Source organism: Callorhinchus milii, unplaced genomic scaffold (genome assembly GCF_018977255.1).
Source record: "Callorhinchus milii isolate IMCB2004 unplaced genomic scaffold, IMCB_Cmil_1.0 Scaffold444, whole genome shotgun sequence".
NCBI classification, from domain to species: domain Eukaryota; kingdom Metazoa; phylum Chordata; class Chondrichthyes; order Chimaeriformes; family Callorhinchidae; genus Callorhinchus; species Callorhinchus milii.
The window spans coordinates 5,583-30,347 of record NW_024705185.1 but is presented as its reverse complement, the minus strand read 5'-3'; the positions used below and the strand labels follow the sequence as shown (position 1 = coordinate 30,347).

General features: G+C 45.1%; 1 pseudogene; it reads left to right on the top strand.

Annotated features, from left to right (window-relative positions):
• Positions 1-1,291: 1,291 nt before the first annotated feature.
• LOC121852122 lies at positions 1,292-20,333 on the top strand (annotated as a pseudogene).
• The last annotated feature ends 4,432 nt before the right edge of the window (positions 20,334-24,765 follow it).

The window sequence follows — 24,765 nt, the reverse complement described above, 5'->3', positions numbered from 1 at the left end:
TATACAAACACAGAGACAATTTCAACCGAGAAGATGGATTCTGGCTTAGCAATCATTGGAAGGATGTAATAAACCATTTCGGATCTTAACTGATTGTGTTCACGTTTACGGTGACTTTCAGACCGCGTTCCACTCACTGGCATTGTAACTCTGCAGGGAATGGATTCTTTGCTCCGCTGCAAGTTTCCCCCCACTACTCTCCCATTGACATATTTCGTTGCTTCCTCTTAGTGTCTTTCACACGACGGTCAATGGTACAGTCTATAATAATAAATAGTATAAAATGTATATGCTTAAAACAATGTACAAAGTAATATATAGTATCGTAATTGTATAGTGAATATACAGCAGTATATTTAGTATACTGATGATACTATGTAGTTTATACTTTAGTTGTTTACGTGGTGGTTTCGGTTGCTGCAGCTACATACTATTAACACTCCTTCCCTTTATTAGTGCTACCCCTATCCCCTCACTTTGATGCTGCATGTCCTGCATAATGCACGGGCATAAGTAGTACTAAACACATATTCGAACTCGTGATGATACTGTTGGTTTTTGTTGTTAGGTTTTTAGTGGGATCGTTTTTAATTTTGGAGTAACTCCCATCATTAAGAAGGTCCAGGATTTTGTTGTTGTATGAATCTTTATCCATGATGACCGTGGCATTGCCCTTGTCTGCCGAGAGGATGACTATATCATCTCTTTTTTTAGGTCCGCGAGTTCAGAGCGTTCGTTTTTGCTGATGTTACTAGTGGGTTTCTTAGCATTCTTAAGAATAGTAGCTATTTCAGCTCTTGCTACATCCGCATGGATGTGTCCTATGCCTCTGAGGGCTACATCAATCTGAGAATAATATCCTCTACTGGTATATATTTAGGGGTGACGGCGAAATTTCGTCCTTTGGCAAGGGCAATGCCACGGTCATCATGGATAAAGATTCATACAACAACAAAATCCTGGACCTTCTTAATGATGGGAGTTACTCCAAAATTAAAAACGATCCCACTAAAAACCTAACGACAAAACCCAACAGTATCATCACGAGTTCGACTTCCCTAATCGAACCAAGCAAACGTCCCTCTCTAAAACCATCGGCGGCTAGACCTCCCAGACTCTATGGTCTTCCCAAAATCCATAAAGAAGGCACCCCGCTACAACCCATCGTGTCGACGATAAACTCTCCTACGTACAAACTAGCCGTTTTCTATCAGATACTCTGCTCCCCTTCACAGGCAAGACCTCTTCGGCAGTACTCAACTCAACCCAATTAGTCTCTATGGTTAAGGACATGGTACTATCTCCTGATGACATCCTCGTCAGCTTTGATGTAGTATCTTTGTTCACCAAAGTCCCAGTACCGGACACCCTAACAATAATTGAGGACTTAGTCCAACATGGATTGAATTCTGATGTACCTGCGCTGGTTAGGCATTGCCTCACCAACACTTATTTTACCTGGAATGGCACCTTCTACAAACAGAATGAGGGTACGCCTATGGGCTCCCCCTTGTCACTAGTTATAGCCAACATGTTCATGGAAAAGTTTGAATCAGACGCCATCCAGACATCCACCCTGTGTCCTTCCTTGTGGAAGAGGTATGTGGACGACACTTTCGTCATCTGGCCACATGGCCTCCCAGCATTGAACCACTTCTTGGACCACATCAATTCTAGACACCCATCCATCAGATTCACCATGGAAGTGGAGAAAGACGGTAAACTACCATTCTTGGATATTCTGTTTGAGAGGAGGCCTGACGGATCCTTGGACATTCTGTCTACAGGAAAGCCACCCACACAGATTCCTACTTGAAACCGGATTCCACCCACCACCCATCTCAAAAGAATTATCTCATCAAAACGCTATACCACAGAGCCCATGGCATTTCTGACCAACACCACCTGGCCGGTGAATTAAGACATGTACATCGGGCCCTCAGGATGAACGGATACTCTGACCGCACTATCCGCCAAGCTGTTTCTCCCACCATACAGAAACAGCCACATGAAACTCCGACCAAAACTATCACGTTGCCATACATAGCAGGCGTGACCAAAAACAGATCTTCCAAAATTCTAAACAAACATAAGATCCAAGTCCGATTCAATACAGTGCATAAAATCCGTGATTTGATTCCATCTGTGAAGGATGTCGTTCCTGACTTACAGTATCCTGGAGTCTACAAATTGAGTTGCATTGGTGGTGATTGCTACATTGGAGAAACGAAACGTCATGTTTCTGATCGTGTCCGCGAGCACAAGTCAGATCTGAAACACGGCAGAACTGATTCTTCGGCCGTTGCCGATCATTGCTACAACTCGGTGGGCTATCATGAAATTGTATTTTTCCGAGACCAAGGTTCTCTGCAAACCTCCTGGGCTACCATCAAAGGTTTGTACACCGAAGCCATACAAATATACAAACACAGACATAATTTCAACCGTGATGACGGTTACAAACTGAGTAATCATTGGAAAGATGTGATTAACCATGCAAAAAAGATTTAACTACACTTATTTGCCAATCTTATTTGACAGACAACCATTACAGTTTTACCATGTTTAGTGGTGGTCTCCCCTGTCACAGGTTGAGTCACAAACCGCACCTCTCCATAACAAAGGCTCAGCCTTTGTTATGCAGTCTATTCTTAGTCTTAAGCCTCACCTTACCATATTAATAAAAAGTATGCGGCCCTTGCCCCACCACCTTCTCCAACCATTATATAAACGGAGTGGTAGCTCCTGCAATCTCTCATTTACTTGATACAGCTGTCGTGGCTGTGACGGTACCACCTGAAGACGGAAGCTTGTGTTGCCTCCGAAACGTCGTGATTTTTATTTTATTTAACTTTTTAATGTGTTTTTTACCTACGTGACTTTACCGAAAAAACCTAAGAATATGAATCATTGCAGTCACGAAAGCTTCAAATCTAGAATTAGAGTCTGTGAAGGCTACACGGGGGATCTTTGTCTTTGTGACACTCAGCACTGCCATCTCCTGGCCGCACCTTTCAGCCGCATGCCGAAACAACACCTGGGGTAGCTCTGGTGGCCACACATCCAGGAATGTCCTAAACCGTGCTTTGCATACGAAGCGTAAGTTGCCTTTGAGAAAGCCCCACATGGTGGAGATCGTGCACGTGTTGCCTCTTAAGAAGCAGCGCACGGGCACAGACGCATGACAGCAGAACTCTGACCGGCAGCACGGGGCTTGCTCCCTTGAGTTCTCGCAAGAACAAGAAGAAAAAATAACGAACTTCACATTGGATTTCTGTTTGTCTTCTTGCTGTTATTCGTCAGGGATCTGTAGGTGAGTAATAAAGGGCAGACAATAATTGTTGGGAAATAAGTAGAACACGTCGGCTTGTTTTGAGTCAGTTACATTTTTGCGTGAATAGCTTTTTGTGTCGTTTTAACATGTAGCCCCGTGATTTAAGGCACATTTCAGCATTTATACAATGATGTATATTTCCTAATCTCATTTCATTTTGTTGAATATGTGTGGCAAATTTTTAAAAAAAGTTTTTTTTTTAAATTCATATATAAATAGTTTTTTTTACTAGTTCAGTATGTGTGTATATGTTGAGGCAATCGATTGTGATGTGTTGTCGTGGAAAGAAATGTTGTGAAAAACGTGTTCACTGTTTAGCCGGTAAATGTGCACTTAACAAAACACATTTACCAAACTTGAAACATTTAACATTAAAAGTTTTTTTTTAGTTAACAAAAATGCTCTTTATCTATCGACGAAAGCCTCCCTGACTTTCTTAAATCTCTTTTGATGATGGCCTTGCTAATCATTAGTCCGGGTGTCGGTGGTGCACGCCTCGAATCCAGCCGTGCGGAGGGCAGCGAGGGTTGGTGGTTCACACAATTCTCGCGAAACTCCCTCCACGTGCACATCACCGTGCCGTGACACCCTGGCTCGCCAGAAGGCAGGACTGGACTGCACACGGGAAATGCTATTCCCTCACACGTGTAGGTTTTCGCTTGGTGCTCCGGTTTATTTCCATATGTAAGCATTCATTAATTTCGGTAAAGTCACGTAGGTATAAAAATAGTGATTTATTTTATTTTCTACCTGCGTGACTTTACCGGAAGAACCAAAGAGTATGGAATCCTGCAGTCACGAAAGCTTCAAATCAAGATTAATTAATTTGGCTGTAAACATTTTACTACAGAGGGGACCGCAGAGATTGGGCAATTGTTGGTACCGGCCAACCGCCTAGCTGGTTTCCTGCGTGTCTGTGGTTCCTCCACACACCTCCGAGTTGCTTTCTCTACGAAGTGAGCAAATGCTGTGCGTGTTACAAGTTGAAATAATAAAATTACTCTAATATTCGTCAGGTATAGAATTTTTAACATTATGTTGTCTCGTAGGGCCCTCACCTGGTTCGGGCATCTAAAACAATCTCCATGAGCCAAATGGCGTGTTGGGTTGTGAGTGCTATAAGCCTCACTCGGAGTTGTGTTTCGTAAAGCTGTTGAAAATTTTGTTTCTCAAAATGTATAATCGCAGATGAGTCACGGTCATAAATAAATAAAAATGATAATCAATTCCATATCTGAAGTGTGACATTTTGGAATTATTTACATTTTATTGCAAATTCCCATTGTGGAGATTTGATTATTTTTGTTTGCCATATTTAATGTAAATATTTTTTCGTAAGTCACATCAACACTACGGATTGATTATTCATGGCTACGTTTTGCATCCTTTATTTCTATTCAAAAAGTAATGTCGTACTCATGTTTGTTTTGCTTTTCGTACGGTTAGACAAGTTCCGCTCTTCCTCAACTAGTGCCAATACTCGTTGTTTGTATCGCGACCTCCGTAACAATGATCGTAAATATGATTTGTACTGTACAACATCTATACCGCCGCAGGATACCCATCAAATAGAGCAGAACAGCTCATCCGGATGAAATAACTAAAACCTAAAATCTAACAGACCTTTTAATTATTCCCTGCGTAGAGCCAGTCTCCAAAAATGTAATCGTGTCATCATTTGGCGATGTTACAAGTTGCGTTTACGTAAGATAATGCTTGAAGTGATATTGTGTGTGTGAGAGAGAGAGAGCGATGAACACGTGGATTAGTGAATAGACACCCATTAGTGCCATCATTCAAACTGTTAAGAATAGTATGGTAAGTGTTCCTGGGCAGGGCACGTTCCTATATTTGGTCCAATAATTCCCATAGCCAACAAGGCAGGCAATGCCACAGACCTCCACCCTGTCGTAAATTGACAAAGCAGTGTCAATTATTATAATGAGTATTATTATATCACATCAAGTTCTGTAATAGATCATTATGGTAAATACATGAATCAATACCTTCGACTCTGTATCTCAAAATAAAGTATAATTAGTCAGCTACTGGGCTCACCCGCCAGACTTGTGTTAAACATCCACACATGTTGAAAGCATGCAAATCGTGGGCCGCTTTAGCCTCATCAGCTGAATCCAGTGGGTCTACCAAATACTGCGCTGAACTGCTGGACTGTCAGGCACTCTGTTCATGTGTCTTCTATCCTACATAATGAATGATAGAGAGCAGTCTGAACTGTTTGATAGAACTACAAACACACACACGAGGTATCGTGAGGAATTCTACTGGATGGAATGCATCGATGTGTATGTTGAACTTATTTCACACCGTACGTAGCCAACCATGCTAATCGAGGTTCGAGAGTGGCACGGCATGTACAATGGACTGTATTTATTCTATTTTATACACAACAAAAGGTCATGCATTTAAGTTACGCGGGCATCTTTACAGGAAACGTGCTTAGCACTTAGTCTGCCCCGCGTCACTGACGCATCAGGTAACCCAATGCCTCCACGTGTCACGGTCTTGTGCCATCGTTCTTCCCACACGCACACCTGTCGAGATAATATCCTTCTGCACTGCTGTATCCTTTAAAGTCAATTCAACACAACTGTACTCCAACAAAGACACGGAGGAATTTGTCGTGTAAGGGGCAACCCCGTTACGCAGGCATTGCTTGCAGAGGGCCCGGTTCAGAGTTGTGTTGGCAATGTTTTCGTGGCGGAGAGTGCTGTGAATAACAATCTGTCATGCTGCTTCTGTTTCCTTGCTCGAGAGCAGATGCTTGGAGTGGGTCGAGAATGCATGCTGCTCTAACCAGACATGGATACACGCAGCATCACCTGTGCATCTTCCTTCTCACATTTTCCAGGTATAATACTCGGGTTGTATGTATTTACAAGTGCTACAATAATTAGCCTTGCTTCAAATTGATTTTTTAAAAAAACACCCTCCGTCGTATGGCGCATGTGGATGTAGACCAGGGTCGGGAACCTTTTTGACTGGGAGAGCCATAAAAGCCAAATATTTCTAAATATCTTTCATTGAGAGGCATATAGTATTTTTAACGTATAATAAAGTAAATATGTCTTACTTTTAATGCGACTTCTGGTCACGGGACCCGTGACCCGTGAAATTTATCTTCAAAACTAATTTCTGTTTACTTTAAAAAGACACAGTATTATTAAGCAATATCACAAGTATTTTTAAATCAGTTCCAAACTGATTTTATTTTTTTATTTTTTTCAACTCAAAATTGTCCGGGAGCCATATGCCGTCACCGGAAGAGCCATATATGGCTCGCGAGCCATAGGTTCCCGACCGCTGATGTAGAGCAACGACTCTGATTTTACATTGAGGTGATCGAGCCAGAGTATTGCGTCAGGAGTAGCGGTCCACAGGTCGCGTGATCCACTCGCCGACCTGTTTCACAGCTACGCTTTGTTCAACGCAACGCGGAAAACTTTGAGCTGCGTCAAGGTCAGCTTCCTCAGCGAGTGGACGCGAATGCCGATCAACGACTCGACGGAAACACTCAGTCCACCCGAGGTGAGAGAGGCACCAGGATCTCTCCTCCTGCACAAATGTTTTTATTCTCAGCGAGGTCCGTGTGTGACGAAGCTCGAGCCATAGTAGGGGGTTACGAGCGCGATCGAGAAGGTACGAGAAGCTGAACTTAGATCGGAATATGTATTTCTACTGGCATATGTATTTATACTTGAATATTTATGTATACTGGAGGATTCCAATGAGCCATCAAGCTGTTTTTCATCAATGTCCAGTGGACATCTGTGGAACATATGGTTTTGGACGTGTGTTGAGGAAGCACAAAGACGCAATGAGCAGGGCTATGCAGATGCCATCGGTTCTGGGCAGAAGGAGTAGAGGGAGACCGAGGGTGGGAGGGAAGGATGTTGTGGAACGGGATGCGAGGACAGTGGATGTGAAACGAGAAGAGGCACAATATATGTGTAATGACAGTACAGCCAACCTACTACGGTGTGAGTAGACTAGTGGCCACGGGAGGTAATGACAGGGGAGTCAGCCTGCAGTGTGAATGGACTGGTGGCCACGGGAGGTAATGACAGGGGAGTCAGCCTGCAGTGTGAGTGGACTAGTGGCCACGGGAGGTAATGACAGGGGAGTCAGCCTGCAGTGTGAGTGGACTGTGGCCACGGGAGGTAATGACAGGGGAGTCAGCCTGCAGTGTGAATGGACTAGTGGCCACGGGAGGTAATGACAGGGGAGTCAGCCTGCAGTGCGAATGGACTAGTGGCCACGGGAGGTAATGACAGGGGAGTCAGCCTGCAGTCGAATGGACTAGTGGCTACGGGAGGTAATGACAGGGGAGTCAGCCTGCAGTTGAGTGGACTAGTGGCCACGGGAGGTAATGACAGGGGAGTCAGCCTGCAGTGTGAGTGGACTAGTGGCCACGGGAGGTAATGACAGGGGAGTCAGCCTGCAGTTGAATGGACTAGTGGCCACGGGAGGTAATGACAGGGGAGTCAGCCTGCAGTGCGAATGGACTAGTGGCCACGGGAGGTAATGACAGGGGAGTCAGCCTGCAGTGCGAATGGACTAGTGGCCACGGGAGGTAATGACAGGGGAGTCAGCCTGCAGTTGAATGGACTAGTGGCCACGGGAGGTAATGACAGGGGAGTCAGCCTGCAGTGTGAATGGACTGGTGGCCACGGGAGGTAATGACAGGGGAGTCAGCCTGCAGTTGAATGGACTAGTGGCCACGGGAGGTAATGACAGGGGAGTCAGCCTGCAGTGCGAATGGACTAGTGGCCACGGGAGGTAATGACAGGGGAGTCAGCCTGCAGTTGAATGGACTGGTGGCCACGGGAGGTAATGACAGGGGAGTCAGCCTGCAGTGTGAGTGGACTGGTGGCCACGGGAGGTAATGACAGGGGAGTCAGCCTGCAGTGTGAATGGACTAGTGGCCACGGGAGGTAATGACAGGGGAGTCAGCCTGCAGTCGAGTGGACTAGTGGCCACGGGAGGTAATGACAGGGGAGTCAGCCTGCAGTGCGAGTGGACTAGTGGCCACGGGAGGTAATGACAGGGGAGTCAGCCTGCAGTGTGAATGGACTGGTGGTCACGGGAGGTAATGACAGGGGAGTCAGCCTGCAGTGTGAGTGGACTGGTGGCCACGGGAGGTAATGACAGGGGAGTCAGCCTGCAGTGCGAATGGACTAGTGGCCACGGGAGGTAATGACAGGGGAGTCAGCCTGCAGTGCGAATGGACTAGTGGCCACGGGAGGTAATGACAGGGGAGTCAGCCTGCAGTATGAATGAACTGGTGGCTACGGGAATGATCGAGAATAGGAGCGTGGCCAGGTGACGGAAGAGGATGGTAGAGTCTGCCGGTAGAGCGAGCATCTAGAACCAGCGAGAAGGTTCGGGAATGGGGGCGTGGCCTCGGACCGTATATAAGGGGATATGCACGGGAGACTCGGAGCTGTTGCAGTGGGGGTCTCCGCTGTTGGAGTGTGAGCACGTGTCTCCTTAATAAAATAAACCTTCTGAAGACAAGTGCGTCGAAGTCGTCTTTACATATATACCGGCAGTCCTCGACTTACGAATAATTATACTTTCGGCAGGGTATGTTGAGTGAACTGCAGTTGAAGAACTTTTGGCCAATATTTACTTTGCGCTGCAAATACAAAAATATATTTGCTAAAAATATGAAACAGTTACAAAGTTATGGAACGTAGATGTTGCGTTAATCGCCATGCTGTGCAAAGTAATATCGTAAATATAACAATGATATTGCGTTAACCCTCCAGTGTGTGAACATGGAAACAAAGTGGCATCGGTCTTTATCGGTCTCTGCAGATTTGGTCAGCACACTCGCTCTTCCCCGATGAAGAAAAGGCGTCACTGTTTCTCGGTGCCCTTGACACCATATTCCTCTTCACATATGCCCTGGTAGGTGACGCAGAGATATGCCCTGATTCACGACATTCAGTGCTCAGAGCCAGCATCACTTCATGGGTCCATTCCCGTGCATTTTGGTCTGCCATCACCTTCACCACGCCGAATTATACTGGCCATGAGTGGCCAAACTTGCTCAGAAACTTTTGTATATATTTTGTTGTCCTTATCCAGCACCTCTGACTACCACGGTTGGCTATGTACGATGCGAAATAAGTTTAACATGCATACATATGTACAAAGGCAAATATCCCCCTTATAGCATTGAACAAACTGTTGGGGCAAGTGTTGTTAGCGAGGCCAGGTTTTTTTTTTTCTACCCCAGATGTGGCAACCTGATGCACTGCGGAAGTATGACTTTGCATTTGAATAGTGATCACTCTGAGCAGTGTTAACTCTTCTTACTGTGTGTGCGTGATTAATAACAATGGTGAGCAGAATTGTGGATGTATTTTTTACGTACGTGTCGGTGTTTTTCACTCAGGGATCATACATCAGCGGATTTCTGAGCGATAGATTTAACCTGCGATTGGTGCTGTCCGTGGGCATGTGGTTATCCGCTTTGGTGGTAAGAAACCTCTGGCTCTACGTCTCTCGCGATTACACTTCTCAACATCTGATTGAGCCGAAGCCAATCTGCAGCTGTGCGGGGACTGCACGTTCATACAAATGCACTACGATGTTGGAAGGACATACAACGAGAGACGTGTATTTGAATCTCTGTGCATAATTCCTGGCTGTTATCCCCTTTGCTACGGAGCTGACGGGTTGAGATTATGACTACTGTATTGTATATTTACATGAGAAATGAATAATTATTGTTCAATTGAAAGACTCACAATCACCGTAAAAATGTTGGAATATTCCACCACTGGCTCAGGGCTATAAACAGGAGATAATCTCTACCGGATTCTCAATTAAGTAAGAAACGTTCATCTTCTTGGTTCCAAGCCTGGGGTGTGTCATTCAGACTCTGTCGTCTCGACAGACCTGTTCTTCACCTGAAGACGGCTACTTGCGTTGTGGCCGAAACGTCGTGATAATGATTTTATTATGTTTTATTTTTATTATTTTATTATTTCCATTCTTCGTGACTTTACCAAAAGAACCAAGAAGATGAATCCCTGCAGTCACGAAAGCTTTAAATGGATAAGAAACGTTCGTTACCTTTTTCGAGTCTTCTACATGTAAAGTGACCGGTATTCGTGTCCCACGCAGGCATTTGTGTTCGGGAGCGTCACGGAGTGGCTGGGATTCTACAACATGCCCTTCTACGCTTTCCTCTGGGCTCTCAACGGATTCGTCCAGTCCACTGGCTGGCCCTGCACTGTGGCTATCATGGGCAATTGGTTTGGCAACAAGAGGTAGAGACGTCTAGCGCAAGGTCATTGCTACGAAATCACTGAGACGAGGAGGTGCTGAGTGCAGTCTCGAACTCTTTATTCATTACCTCTGTGGCCTCTCTGTCCATGTGCTACGATGAACGGTCATTACCCAAAAACGTCGTCGATTATTTATTTATTTTCCCATTTTAGCGCAGCGTTGTTGACAAATGTGTTGAGTTGTTTTAGTTGTTTATCGTGCTTGTGCACCGCTGCCAATACAGCAGGAGCGTCACAAAATAATTGATTCCGCCTACCGCTACATTTTGCTCACGTCATTGACATTTTATTTTGCCAGCCGTGGGTTCATATTTGGAGTGTGGAGCTCCTGTGGCTGCATTGGAAACATCCTGGAGCTCTGCTCGTCTCCACGGTCATCGGCTACGGCTATGAGGTATGCGAGCCACGCTCGAGTCAGTGAACACACCTGCACGGTGAGGCTCGTGCGTCACTGTGTCTATCCTCCATTCAGAATCAGAATTATACTGGTAGGAACCACCTGGTTCCACTAGCCCACAGGGGATTATTGTGTCCGTCCGTCCGTCGTGTATCCAAAATGGGAGGAGTGGGGCTGGGTGGAGAGGGGAGGATGGGGAGGGGCTGGGTGGGGAGGGTGGGAAGGGACTGGGTGGGGAGGGGCTGGGTGGGGGGTGGGAGGGGTGGGCTGGGTGGGGAGGGGCTGGTCACCCCGTGGTGCCCTTATAAAACTCAACGTTTAACCTACTCACGCCGGCTTGTGCCCGCCCTCACAGTCGGCCATATTTGCGGAATACACCACGCCGCCGTTGAACCTGGCCATTGACCAAGCAACCCAACGTTCCTACCAGCTCCCTCCGCAGGAATGTGTTTATTTATACTGCAGGAGGAATCCGATGAGCTATAAAGCTCTTTTTCACAGATGTCCAGTAGGGGCGGGTCAGAACCTTACAACAACAAACAATATAAAAACAGGACAGGAATGCAAAGTGCAAGAAAGTTAAACAAATCACCCACACACGTACAAATAAAACTAAACCGTTCCCATCCTACTCGGCATAGCCCACTCAGGAATTCACTTAATTTCAACGCATGTTTCTAAATGTCAGTCGGCACATGATCCATGGTTGCCTATGTCAGACGTCCGTATGTCAGTCAAAGTACACTTATCTGTCAATCGGTTCATCTGGCAGGCAGTCGGTAACACGAACTGTCACGAATCTAATCAGTTAAGCCCCTATATTGTAAAAGTCTGACAGGCATAGTATTTGTATACGAACTCAGTATGCAATGCTGTGGAGTGTTATGGGTAGAACATATATGCAAACCTCCATTCAATGCACATGTAAATACAAATCAAATTTCGTAAGTCAGCCTATTGACTCTCCAGACCAATGTCATCCTGCGCTAAACAGACTGGACCGGTTTTGAATTTCTGGATCTCATCAGCAGAAGCAGGCTTGTTTAACAAATGCTGCATACCACTGATGCCATTCAAATGCTCTGACACACAGACGGAAATAGCTAGTCACTCCTCTGATCGTATTTAAACACATTTCTGCGGAGGGAGCTGGTAGGAACGTTGGGTTGCTCGGTCAATGGCAAGGTTCAACGGTGGCGTGGTGTATTCCGCAAATATGCCCGACTGTGAGGGTGGGTACAAGCCGGCGTGAGTAGGTTAAGCGTTGAGTTTTATAAGGGCACCACGGGGTGACCAGCCCCTCTCCACCCAGCCCCACCCTCCCCACCCAGCCCCTCCCCACCCTCCCCTCCCCACCCAGCCTTCCCCACCCTCCCCTCTCCACCCAGCCCCACCCCTCCCATTTTTGGATGCACGACGATACGGACGGACACAATAATCCCCTGTGGGCTGGTGTAACCAGGAGGTTCCTACCAGTAAGAGTACAGCCTAGAGATTGTATTAGATATACAAGCCCTTGGAGGATGTTTCGCAAATTCCTGTGATAATAATCCTAGGCCATTTTACTTTCTGTGTAGATATTCAGTTACAAAAGATCCGGAATGGAACTTTATTCTGATGTATGCCGCGAGGGTAAATGGGATAGTACGAAACTTTAATAAAAACAAGGAAGACAAATTATGCATATGCATGGTTTCTGTAGTGCTTCCCAACACGAGTTTGTGTTCAAAAGTATTTTAAAATATAATGAATGCAGACGACCTCCAATAGCATATGGATCAGACATGTGAACATTAACATAGCAAATGGAAAGTGTACAAAGAAGCACGCAGTCCTGCAGCCTGGAAATTATACTGAGAGAGAGAGAGAAAGAGACACACGGGGATTAGAGAACGCACGTAAGCTAGAAACATACCTTTTAATCGAGGTTGTAAAGTGGACAGTTACGAGAGAGATTGCACGCAAAGTAAAAATGTGACCGTTAAAACTAACGGATGATGATACGCGTGTCTCTGATTGCGCAACAGTACACGTTTCTCGTGATGGCGTCCCTCCTGTTTTCTGGAGGAATCGTCGTCTTTTTCGGGATGGCCGTCTCCCCTGCTGAAGTTGGTGAGGCACTCCCTGCCATCTTACACCGCAGATGACATTATGACATGTCGTTTTTAGTATTGCCTAAGGCAGTGTTCTTCACTCTTTTTCAGAGGTGGGCCACTTTCGCCGATAAGACATCGTCAGTGTGAGGGCCACCACACCATTTGAAACCATCGGGTGGTTTGACAGCAGCACGATGATGATGACGATGGTGGTGGGGGGTGTTTTCACATTTGTCTACTGTCTGGAGCAGCACGTTAGGAGCCGCACTAAAAGCCACCAGGAGCCGCTAGTGGCCTGCGGGCCTTGCAATGAAGAACGTTGCCCTATGGGTATCCCTTTCCTGTTGATTGAGGACCTCTCCAACACCGCGTTAGCCATGTGGGTTTGTTGGGCGAGAATGAACCCAGATTTGCCGGCGCGGATTGGTGAATACGGAGCCCAGGAATGGTTCAGATATCACTCGCCACCGATGTTAGCCGCGGTCGGGAATGGAGCTCAACCGCGGGGTTCATAGCGCAGGAAGCTCAACACAGTGTACCAGCGCTTCCCCCTTCTGTCTTAAACTAAAGGAGATCATTTGTTATTGACGATATGGCTGGGTGATCGATGTCAGTCGTCAGGCTTCACTAGACAACTGTCGTCTACCCAAGTGGCCATGCAATATTTCTATAAACTGTACAGTAACAACGCAATTCACGCCTCCCCATTTCACGTCGTTTCGCAAATGCGTCGTCACTTTATGAACGTCGCCTCAACCCCACACTCACGTCGCTGACAGCACCGTCGTCCGTCCTTTCTCGTTATCCGTCGTTTCTCAACCTTCGCCTCCACCACCACCACCGACTACTAACCTGTAAACCGCTTCGGTTGATGTCGTTTAGATGATATTCGTCGTCGCACGTTTCGGGAACGCATCCACCTGACGTAAACCGGGGTAAATCGCTGTATCCATCTTTATCGAATCACGCACTATTTTACACCGAGCGGACCACAACTCTAATGCCACTTTGCTTTTGCAGGCCTGCCATTGGCGAGCATAGAAGAGGAGGAGAGAAGTTGCAGGGAGGCGTCCGTGACGTGGAGCAAAGCTTCGGAAAGCCTGCCAGTGGTGGACATGGCGAACCAGCGCACGTACGGAACCCCTCCGGACGATGGGCCGAGGGAGGGTTCTTCCATACCCACGGAAAAACCTGCTTTGGGTTTCTTCAAGATCGTCTGCTTGCCTGGCGTGGCAGTGGTGAGGAGCGGTTGTCGGATATCTCGCCAAACCGAGATCGCTTGCCACCCTTGTACTTTTTTTTCCACCGCGCAACCGAGCCGTGCCGGGACCGTGCCGGGACTGTGCCGAGCCACCAACTTCTCAATTGACACCAAAGTATTTGTTTTTTGTGTGCAGTACATTAGTGTACACATTGTGTGTCAAGTTGCTCTGATTGCATTGCTTTAAGACACGTTTTGATAAATACCTGTACAATGTATTCTCCTATAGCACGGTAATTGTGTTATATAACAAATAATATTTAATATGGGGGGGGGGGGTAAAGCACAGGCCGCGGTAACGCGTGAGATGCGTAATGCAGGCTGAACAAAGACTGAGGAGCGTGGGTAGCGTCTATAACACTGGTCAACACACTTTTTCTGGCATAAGGTATCCCAACGGTTTTAAGGTAATTTTGGGGTGCTGATTCCAAATCTGGCATCAGTTTGTGTCTATCACATCAGGTTTTTGAGATATCAAATATTGCATTTTCAATAAAAACAGAAGAAAAATATTAAATAAATGTGGATATCTACATACAATGATATTATAAACACACTATCCTAAAATACAGCACCATATTTTAACACTAAAGCAGTCACTGACTCGCAACAACTTGCAATCGTAAGTGACAGAGTTTTATTTCGGGTAAAATCAATGAAAATGGGGTATGCCGATAGCATAAAAATGAGATGTGATAAAGCAAATCTGAGATCAGATTTGGAATCAGCCACCCTGAAATTAGTCTAAAACAGCTGCAAAAGTCCAGCCGTACGACGCGCTTATTCCTACTCGCCCGACGTAGTTCCGTTCACTCAATCGCGTTACATCCAATTGGCGTCTGCGTTATTAAAAACGTGTTCCGTAATACATTCACCGCGTTATATATCTAATTAGCGTACGTAAAAAACAGCGGCGCTATTGGGGAACATAGCCTGCATTGACTTTCCTTGCGTGGGCATCTCTGCGTAAATGATACCATCGCCGTCCCTGTCTCTGCGGGGTGCAGTACGCCTTGGCGTACGCGTGCCTCAAGCTGGTCAACTACGCCTTCTTCTTCTGGCTGCCGTACTACCTGGCCTACGAGTTCAGCTGGACCAGGTGGACGCAAGCCGCATGTCAATATGGTACGACTTCGGAGGCATCATTGGTAAGCACGTCCGGACTTGGTTTAGATCGTTGTGCGTGTTTTATGATGTCACAGCAACATTTTTGTCTTTTGTCAACCCGCACAAGTAGAAGTTCATCTGCACGATAGTACAAGAATAGCCGTACCACTGCTGGATGAAAGTCTTGCCACGTTCCACAAGGGGGTTATTTGGCCATACTTCAACACGACTTGCTCGGTGCAGGTTGAAGGCGAGCGGCATAAATGTTGGAGCATAGTGCAATGCAACGGTGATTTTTTCCGCACTGCCCTCTGTCGGCAACGTAACCCGCGGCCGGCAGCCTATAGCATCTGTTTTACACACGGTGGTCGCCCATCCAAGCACTGACCAGCCTCAAGCCAGCTTAGCTTCCGAGATATAACAAGATCGGGTGGATTGCTGGTGATTTGGTCACAAGCTTAAAGCATTTCGCCGGTTAATTATCCTTGGGCTTAGTTTTACTGAGGGCCTACTGTAAACCATGGCCGTTCCACAACAGTTGGAGGGCGAATTCATGGACTCCTTTCATGGCACCTCTCATCCCATCAGTTAATTTATTTTCACGCGTCCAAACCCCCACCTCTGCACACCCAACAATTTAAATGTGTTCACCATGGTTAGTCGATCAGCAGGTCGCGGTGTGGTGGGCTAAATTGTGGGCACTCCCACCCCTACCAAGATGTCAGGCCAACGTGGAAGAGTAGGCCATATACCCTAAGAGCCCCTTCTGCCATGTGGTGGAAGACCGCGAATTTTACAACCGTCAGGACCACTCTTCCTTCCGATATTAGGAAGCCACTTGAGCTATGCGCTTTTGAATTTCAATGTGAACAACTTTCTTAGAACTGATTTTTGTATTTAGTTGGTTGCCTTCTCTCACACCTCCAATTATCACGGTTGGCTACGTATGGTGCGAAAGAAGTTCGACGTACATACATAAAGGTCATTTACAGGAAGATGCAATTTTGAATTTTAAAAAGCAGATACCTGGGCTGTGTATTTTGGGCTGCACAACTTGAGTTTGAAGCCTTTTCAATGATAACAAAAGGGTCCGGTGTGAAGAATTTGGCACCTGCTCGAAATTCAAGTTTGTTTCTCTCTGGACATCTGTGATTCTTATTCTCGAGGTCACGGCATCCTCCTGGCTTCAGTTGTTTGCTGTTGAACTGCGCTTCAGACTCAGCTTCCACTCTCATTGAAAATGTATATGTATCGAGCGCATTCACTCCTTCCCCCCACCTCCGATTAGCACGGCTGGCTACGTACGGTGCGAAAGAAGTTCAATGCACAGACATACATACATCTCTAAATAGCAGATTATTATGTTCCAGGTGGCGCCATGGCTGGGTTGATATCCGACCGCCTGGGAAAGCGGGCGCCCGTCATTGCCCTGATGCTGCTGCTGGCGGTTGCCACTCTGGCCTGCTACCTCAGTGAGTACGGTGGTAGAAATTTTAATTTAAAGCTTTCGTGACTGCAGGGATTCATCTTCTTGGTTCTTTCGGTAAAGTCACGTAGAAGGGAAATAATAAAATAATAAAAATTAAACATAATAAAATACAATTCTCACGACGTTTCGGCCACAACGCAAGCAGCCGTCCTCAGGTGAAGAACAGGTCTGTCGGAAAGACAGCGAGGACGGCTGCTTGCGTTGTGGCCGAAACGTCGTGAGAATTGTATTTCATTATGTTTTTGTTTTTATTATTTTATGATTTCCCTTCTACGTGACTTTGCGGTGGTAGAATTACGTTTGGCGAGCGAAACAAAGTCAAGATGCGAGTTGCTTTAGAAAAGCAGACGCTGTAGCAATGAGAATGCTGCTGGTGTGTTGTGAGTTAAATTTTTTTTATCGCGAATTGCTTTCATAAATAATTCATGTTTTTTTTCTCTCTTTCCAGATCCTTTCAGCAACAGAGTTTGGAATGGATTCTTATTGGTTGTTACAGGTCAGATATTTGCTCAGTCATTGATTTTTACTTCTGCTATGAAGCAAATTCACCTTCAAGTGTACTGGGCAGAGTGCTTTAGTTTTTTTTTTAAGTTCATGTATTTATAGGTAATATTTCCAGCTTACTTGAATGTCAAGATCTTAATGGAATTGCTTCTCTGGTGCAATGGTTATATCTCTATCATGCATTACGGTTCAGTTTAAGTTTCTAAAGGCGACTATGTAGCGACGATTACCATTCTTAAACTTTATCTATTTGCATTTCATTACATCTTCTTTAACTTCGTGTTCTCTCATTTTGTTTTGGTGACCCTGGTGACCCAGTTCACTCTTGAAAATGAGACTCATCCTGCTATCTATAAAATCCCAATTGGTTAAACAAAATGAACGTGAAACTTCTTTCTTCATTCTTTTCCAAAACTTCGTTAGGCATATTCTTGGGTCATTCGGTAAAATATGAATTCCTGCAGTCACGAAAACTTTAAGTCAAGATTTGTTAGGCATTGTCATCATTTTTCATAGCTTTTATTTCCATCGGAATTATTTCTGTGGTGTCACGTAAAGAAAAAAAAACAGACAACAGGTATAAAGATAATTGCTGGATAAAGCCTCCCCAGCAGTATTAGTCACGGGGTTGTTTTGAGGATACTTCACGACTCTGGTCAGTGTGTGTTCGTGAAGAGTTGAGGAGCCAGTCACACGATCCGCCCGGACATCACTCGCCACTCATTTAGCCATGGCCAGGAATCAAACTAAGGCGATCGGCTTCATTTCGCTATGCGCTTACCCACTTAATGCTGCTTTCCGCCCAAAATATATCACAGTTTATTGATGTAATTATAAAGTGTGGACCAAGAGATAATAAGTATAAGAACCACTGATATGCCCCAATGAATAACGTGTGCTCGTGTCCATGGTGCCGTGTGGGCGCAGGGTTTTTCGTGAGTGGGACAGCTAACCTCATCAGCTCAGCTGTGCCGGCTGACCTGGGCCAGCAGGGCACAATTCAGGGCAACCGGGAGGCGTTGGGCACTGTGACTGGCATCGTGGATGGAACGGGCAGCCTGGGGGCTTCCGTAGGACAGGTAACTCCAATACTCATCCCCCCCCCTACCTCCATCCTTCACCGTGCTTCACCACGCTGGTCAGTGCAGGTTGGTGAAAGGAACACATTTTGTCTGCTATAAATCAAGTTCAAGTTCATTTATTATAGGTATAGCCCTGTGAGCCATTCGGCTCTTGAATCGGGTGCAACCGCAACAAACAAAAAACAAAAACATGAACAAAAAACATCTTAAAGTGAATATGTGACTAAGTGCAAACAGAAATCCAAGAAAAGACAGCAAAACATTGCAGAAAAAAAATGTGCACACTTTGTTGAGCTATAATTATTTGTGGCCAGGTCGCTTCTGAAAAACAAGTTAATACATCGGTGGGCTTTGCCTGGTAGGATGGGGATGTTTTAGTTGTATTTGTACGTGTTTGGGTGATTTGTTTACCTGTCTTGTACTTTGCACTCCTATCGTTTTTTGTATTGTTTGTTGTTATAATGTTCTTACCTGCCCCCACTGGACATCTGTGAAGAAAGCTTTATAGCTCATCGGATTCCTCCAGTATATTGTGATTATGGTATATGGATTGTCATTATCCGGTATAGATACAAAGTACCCACGCCTCTTCAAGCTCAGCAAGGCAGGGCTACCTTTAATTTTATTTCATTTCATGCCCAACATAATTACATTAAGCCTATGTAAGTGAGCATAGCCTGCGGTATGAGAGTATGGTGTCGGTACAATAATACATCTCTCTAATATAGTTTTTGTAAAATGTGCGTAGCAGCACGAGCAGATGGTTAAACAAAATCTTGCAATCCCCTGTTGTCCGTGCACCTCCTTGCTGTGCGCATGCTCCTATTTACCACGTGCTACATTCATACTATTGTCCAGTCAATTGTGGGGATAACAGGAAATCACCAAGACAGTTTGAAAAATTCCTAGGGAATCGCACGCAACTATTAGGGTGTGAAATACATGATGAGTAATACATTACACATTGCTGATTATGTTTTCCATATTCTGGTGTGGTGGTGGTGATATTTATCTAAAATCTGCGAAATATGTTTTATAATTAACACCGCATGTAACTTTGAGCAGATGTCTCGTTTAGCTTCAGCATGGGGTAGCCAACGTGACTTTCACGATAGTTGAGAGACTGTCTGCTGACCCAATATATGAATCATTATCTTGAGGGTATATTTATGCATTATGAAATGTAGTGTGCACTGTTTTTTTTACCATAAGTATTTACAATAACCACATGCGTATGCGTTTCACAGGTACTGTTGTGTTTATTTTAACCAAGTTATTTTACTTCCCACCCTGATTTTTCTCGCTGCAGTTTATCGTGGCAGTCATATACAGCCGTTTTGGCTGGGAATGGGTTTTCGTATTCTTCATTGTTATGGTAAGTAAAGTTACGAAGAGTTTATAACTGTGTGTGCTGAGTTTGGTAAGCCATTCAAATTACATCTGAGCTCACTAAAAGCTTGTATTGTGATCGGTGATATGAGTGATGGATTGCACTTTACCGCAGAAAATACTAAACTGCATAAATGTCTGTTGACACGATTAGATGTATGGTACCCAAGCCCTCTCATCAAAATACATCACGGATAAATAAGTATAATTAATGCTCACTGTGTGATTTATTGTGTACTATATGTTGCATTTGCAGATATTCCTCACCTTGATCATTCTGCTCCCTCTGGTCGTTCGAGAAATCAAAAATATATTTGTCAATCAACAAGTGGGGTGCCTGTCAACCACATGAATTGCAACATGAATTATGCCATATGGACAGACTTTCCTGGCGCGTAGTGAAGCTATTACATTACAGTTACAAGAAACTTGCCAATGCTTGGAATGAAGAGCCAGATGAGATAAGAATCATTTTAAATAATAGTGGCAAAATATAGAAGGCAACTGGCATTCAAGAGGATTGATGGCAGCCAGAAGTGGTATTTTTACTCAGTGATCTTGAGTACACATATATACGGAGGGTAAAAAATATACCGTAATTATTACATTTGGTATGTGCACCATTCCAATGGTGCAAGGCTATCACCGGGGCGCAATGTTTCACAGACACGATGTGCAGCGGTTTGACAGTATGCGGCGATGGTTGCAATGTGCAATCCCAATCGAGCTATCTGTCGTTGCTTTTCAAATCTGGGCGATTCCAGCGGCGCACGGTGAGCTTACTCTTCTCGACTGACGTCAGTGGGATTTGAAGCGTCCGCTTGTCGAAGCAGGCAGACGGCACACGCATTTCACGCTAAATACACACGTGCGCAGGGAGGCCGAGCAGAGCCGGATTAAGCTAGTGCGGGACATGTAGCATATGTTATAAAGGGGCCCTAAATTAATAAAAACGCACAAATATTAAAAGACAATTTTTTTTACTTGCCTAATAAAGTAATTGTATTTTTTCATTTGCTATACAGCCAGATAATATGATAAATCGCTAACCTTAAACACCCAGTCGTTCATAAAAGTCGAAGGCGGTATAGTACTATAGTAATAGAGCAAGTGCAAGAATTACTGAACCGGAATTGATAGTTTGAAAGCATTTAGAGCGGAGTCCTTGAAAGTGCGGGGCCCGTAGCATTTGCTCCTTTTGCTATGAGGATCACCCGGCACTGAGGCCAAGCGGTGAACTTGCTACCACTGGGCCACGAGGAAGACAACGAGAGCATTGGCGCTTCTCACGTGACGTTAAGGACGAAGATGAAGATCGGACGGGATGGAGGGAATTTGGGGACGAATATCTGCCAGAGGACAAGAGAGAGAAGACATGTTAAAGATGTGTGTGTGTGTATGGTGGGTTTAAAATAGCGAAGTAATGTTGCTTGTGATAAAATGCTGGGTGCGTCGACACAGCAGTTGAGTAGTATTGAACATTGATTGTGTTGATTAAAATGTTTCGGTGCAATAAAAAAACCTCAGGAATTGTGGATAAAAACAGTGTAACAGTATATAATGTGAACACGAGCAGGTACATAAACGTGAGTTTCAAGCTCGAACACTTAATTGCAAGCAGGTATGAAGGGAAGTGGCTAAGTGTGAATACGTATTTTTCGTAAATGATATGCAAGTCCTTTGTACTAAAATGAGTGAATAGTTATTGCTTACGTCTCAAATTTTACGCGAATATGTTAAGATAATCGAATGTATATAAAATATGGTACTATGCATGAATGTCCTCAGGTTAATATTTATGTAAGCAAAATCAAGGTGTGTGATGCTGTATTTTTAACTTGCACTGCCAAAGGTGGACAATTCTCGCTCTCTCTCTTTCCCGCTTCAGATCCCACGACGCATCATATATTCACCGTGACCAATTCCACCATGAAACGACTCTCTCCTTATACAAGGAGACAACAATCACCATCATAGCTCAACCTGGCCTATAAATAACATCCCCTGCAAAAATCATCACAGATACCAAGGGGCTGTCCATAAATGACGTCAGGCACCTGGGGTGTGGGGTGGGGTCAGACATTTGTGACGTTGTGTGACGAGGGGGGGGGTCAAAAATTGTCCAAAATCGCGTGACGTCATTTATGGACGGCCCCAAGTGACGTGAACGCAATACCCACAGCTGTCAACCCATACGGTTTATACTCCATAATCTTGTACAGGGAAATTGAGTTTTCAGGCCCACGCGGCGTACAGCCGTTTCAATACGGGCAGAAATGTATTTTAAATGTCTATTTGTTTGTGTTTGTCCCTTGTGATGGGACTTTGATGGATGAACGTTGAGATGTATAAGTGGCACGAGGTGACCAATAAGGTCAGAATTGGTCTGTAATGAGGTAGGGCACAGATTAGGGATTGACAGCTATGAATGCCGTAGCGTCTCGGCGCGAATTTTGTCGGTGAAAACTTTCACAAAAATTGCATAAAAAAGCGCATGGCTATGTAGATATTAATGTATTGTTTCTTAAATATACAGAATCCGCATTTCACTTTAGCTAAATAATTTGTTCGTTGTTGAGATTTACGATTCGATTCCTTAAACTTTAACTTTATATCGATTCCGGAATCGAAGGCGGTTACGTCTTGCGTCATCCCCAGTCGTTTAAAATGTTCGCGTAATGATGTAACGCAAATAAGCCCAAAACAACCTCTTAAGGATTTGTATTGTTGTTGAGGTTCATGTGTCGTGTTATTACTGTAACAAAAACAATAAACTTGGTTTCTGAGATAATGCGTCTGCGAATCCACTGCAGCTGTGAAGCTGACTCCGTGGGAGCAAGGGGCCGTTGTCTGGATTTCCCGCCAGGAGCCTAGGGTAGGCCTCAGGCGGGCGAACTCGGCAGGGAGCCTCAGAATCTGCGGGTGTTTCAGTGCATTAAAGTTTCACTCCTACTGCGTGGTGTTTGTCAACGTACAAAGGCGTACGTCTCACTTTTACCTCGTCCATTAAGTGTCCACGTGGATCCAAGATAATTTCCTCACGATTTTATAGCGGTGATTCACGGTCACGTTTTACTAGCTCGTCGAAATTACATTGGCATTGCTGCTCATGATGGCATGTTTCTGAGATTAACTAAACTCAACTATATGTAATTTATTTGATCACGTAAAGCCCACTGAGCTACTGTATATGTATATAGCTCTTTTTTTCCAGAAGCGACCGGCTATCACTATATCCTGGCGAAGTAGCACATCGTAAAGTGGAAATGTTGCATCAGCAGCAGCAGCCACTTACACTGCAACAAATACTTTGCCGAGACAATTGAATAACGTTTAGAAGTTGTAGGCGTCACGTACCCGCGTGCCTTAGGAAATTAAGTTTCTACGGGCGCCCCGCAAACGTCTATTGTGCAAAGTTTACAGATCCGCATTTGAGTCTTCGACGCGCAATCAATCGATCAATCGATCGCGTTGTTTAAATGTGCGCTGTGCTTCCTCTCAGCTGGGGTCAAAGGCTTCGTGATCGATGGAGGAAGCGGGACGAGCCAAGGGCCGCGTGCCAGCGTCGGGGCCCAATGCCCTGTTCGTGAGGTGGCTCACCGAACTGCGCGACGAGGCCGCCTCCAAGGGCAAGAAGTCCCACTACGTCTACCAGAAGGTACGAGGAGGTACGAGTTTCGGGGCCCACCGCGGTGGCGAGGCTGTTGGGTGCATCTCGGCTGGTGTTGCAATGTTCGATCTCGACTTTTTGACGTCTGTTGGGGCTTGCGTGGTCTATCTCCTCGTGATAATTGTGTTTTTTTTACCCTGTTATCTGGCAACAAAACTGACACATTTTTTCTTTTTACAGGGAGTCATGTTTGCATTGACCACAATACCTGCGGTCGGAATGCAAACAAAAAACAAAACTCTGACAATGTATGCACTGTCCTTGAAATTGATTGGTCCACACCCGAGACAGCTTTTTTTAAATCCTTTATATTAAGTTCGCTTGCTTGCTTGCTTGCGTGCTTGCTTGCTTACGACCGTGCAAATCTTTCGGTCGTTTTTTAACCCACTTCCCGTGATCCAATCGAGCTGACATTTTGCACACAGACTCGTTGTGCGAGACAATTAATGTTCGTGAAAAAAAAATTCCAAAATTTTACACTGTTTAGGGAAAAAAAATTATATTTAATTACCAATTGCTTAATACTGGCAGACAATCATCTGACCCATAGGTGGCAGCCATCTCAAGCCAGAGGACGAGAGGACTCGAGCCGCCACGCATATAAAGGATTTAGAGTGAAAAACTTTGTTTTTACGGGTTATACTTATTTAGAGCCTAGTCTCACATGGTGTTGGACCAGATGACGCCTTTTGGCCACTAGGCTCTAAGAAAAGCTGTATCGGATATGGACCAATCAATTTCAAGGACAAGGCATACATTATCAGAGTTGTGTTTTTTGTTTGCATTCCGACCGCAGGTATTGTGGTCAATGAAAACATGACTCCTCGTAAAAAAGGTGTCAGTTTTGTTGCCAGATAAAAGGGTAAAAAAACAATTATCATATTTTTCTACTGGAAAAGGAGGTTCCGACGGTGTATCTCCCCGTGGTCGCGTGGATTTTTGCTCCACGTTTAGAACGGACGCCACGCGTTTAGAGAGAGTATTTTGGCTGCTTGACATTTCCACGTGATGAGCTCCGCTTCGTTGAGCCATCATGTGTGGCCAGGTTGCTTCTGAAAAAGAGCTGTGTAGCTCAGTGGGTCTTACCTGGTAAAATAAAAATAGCTCAGTAATA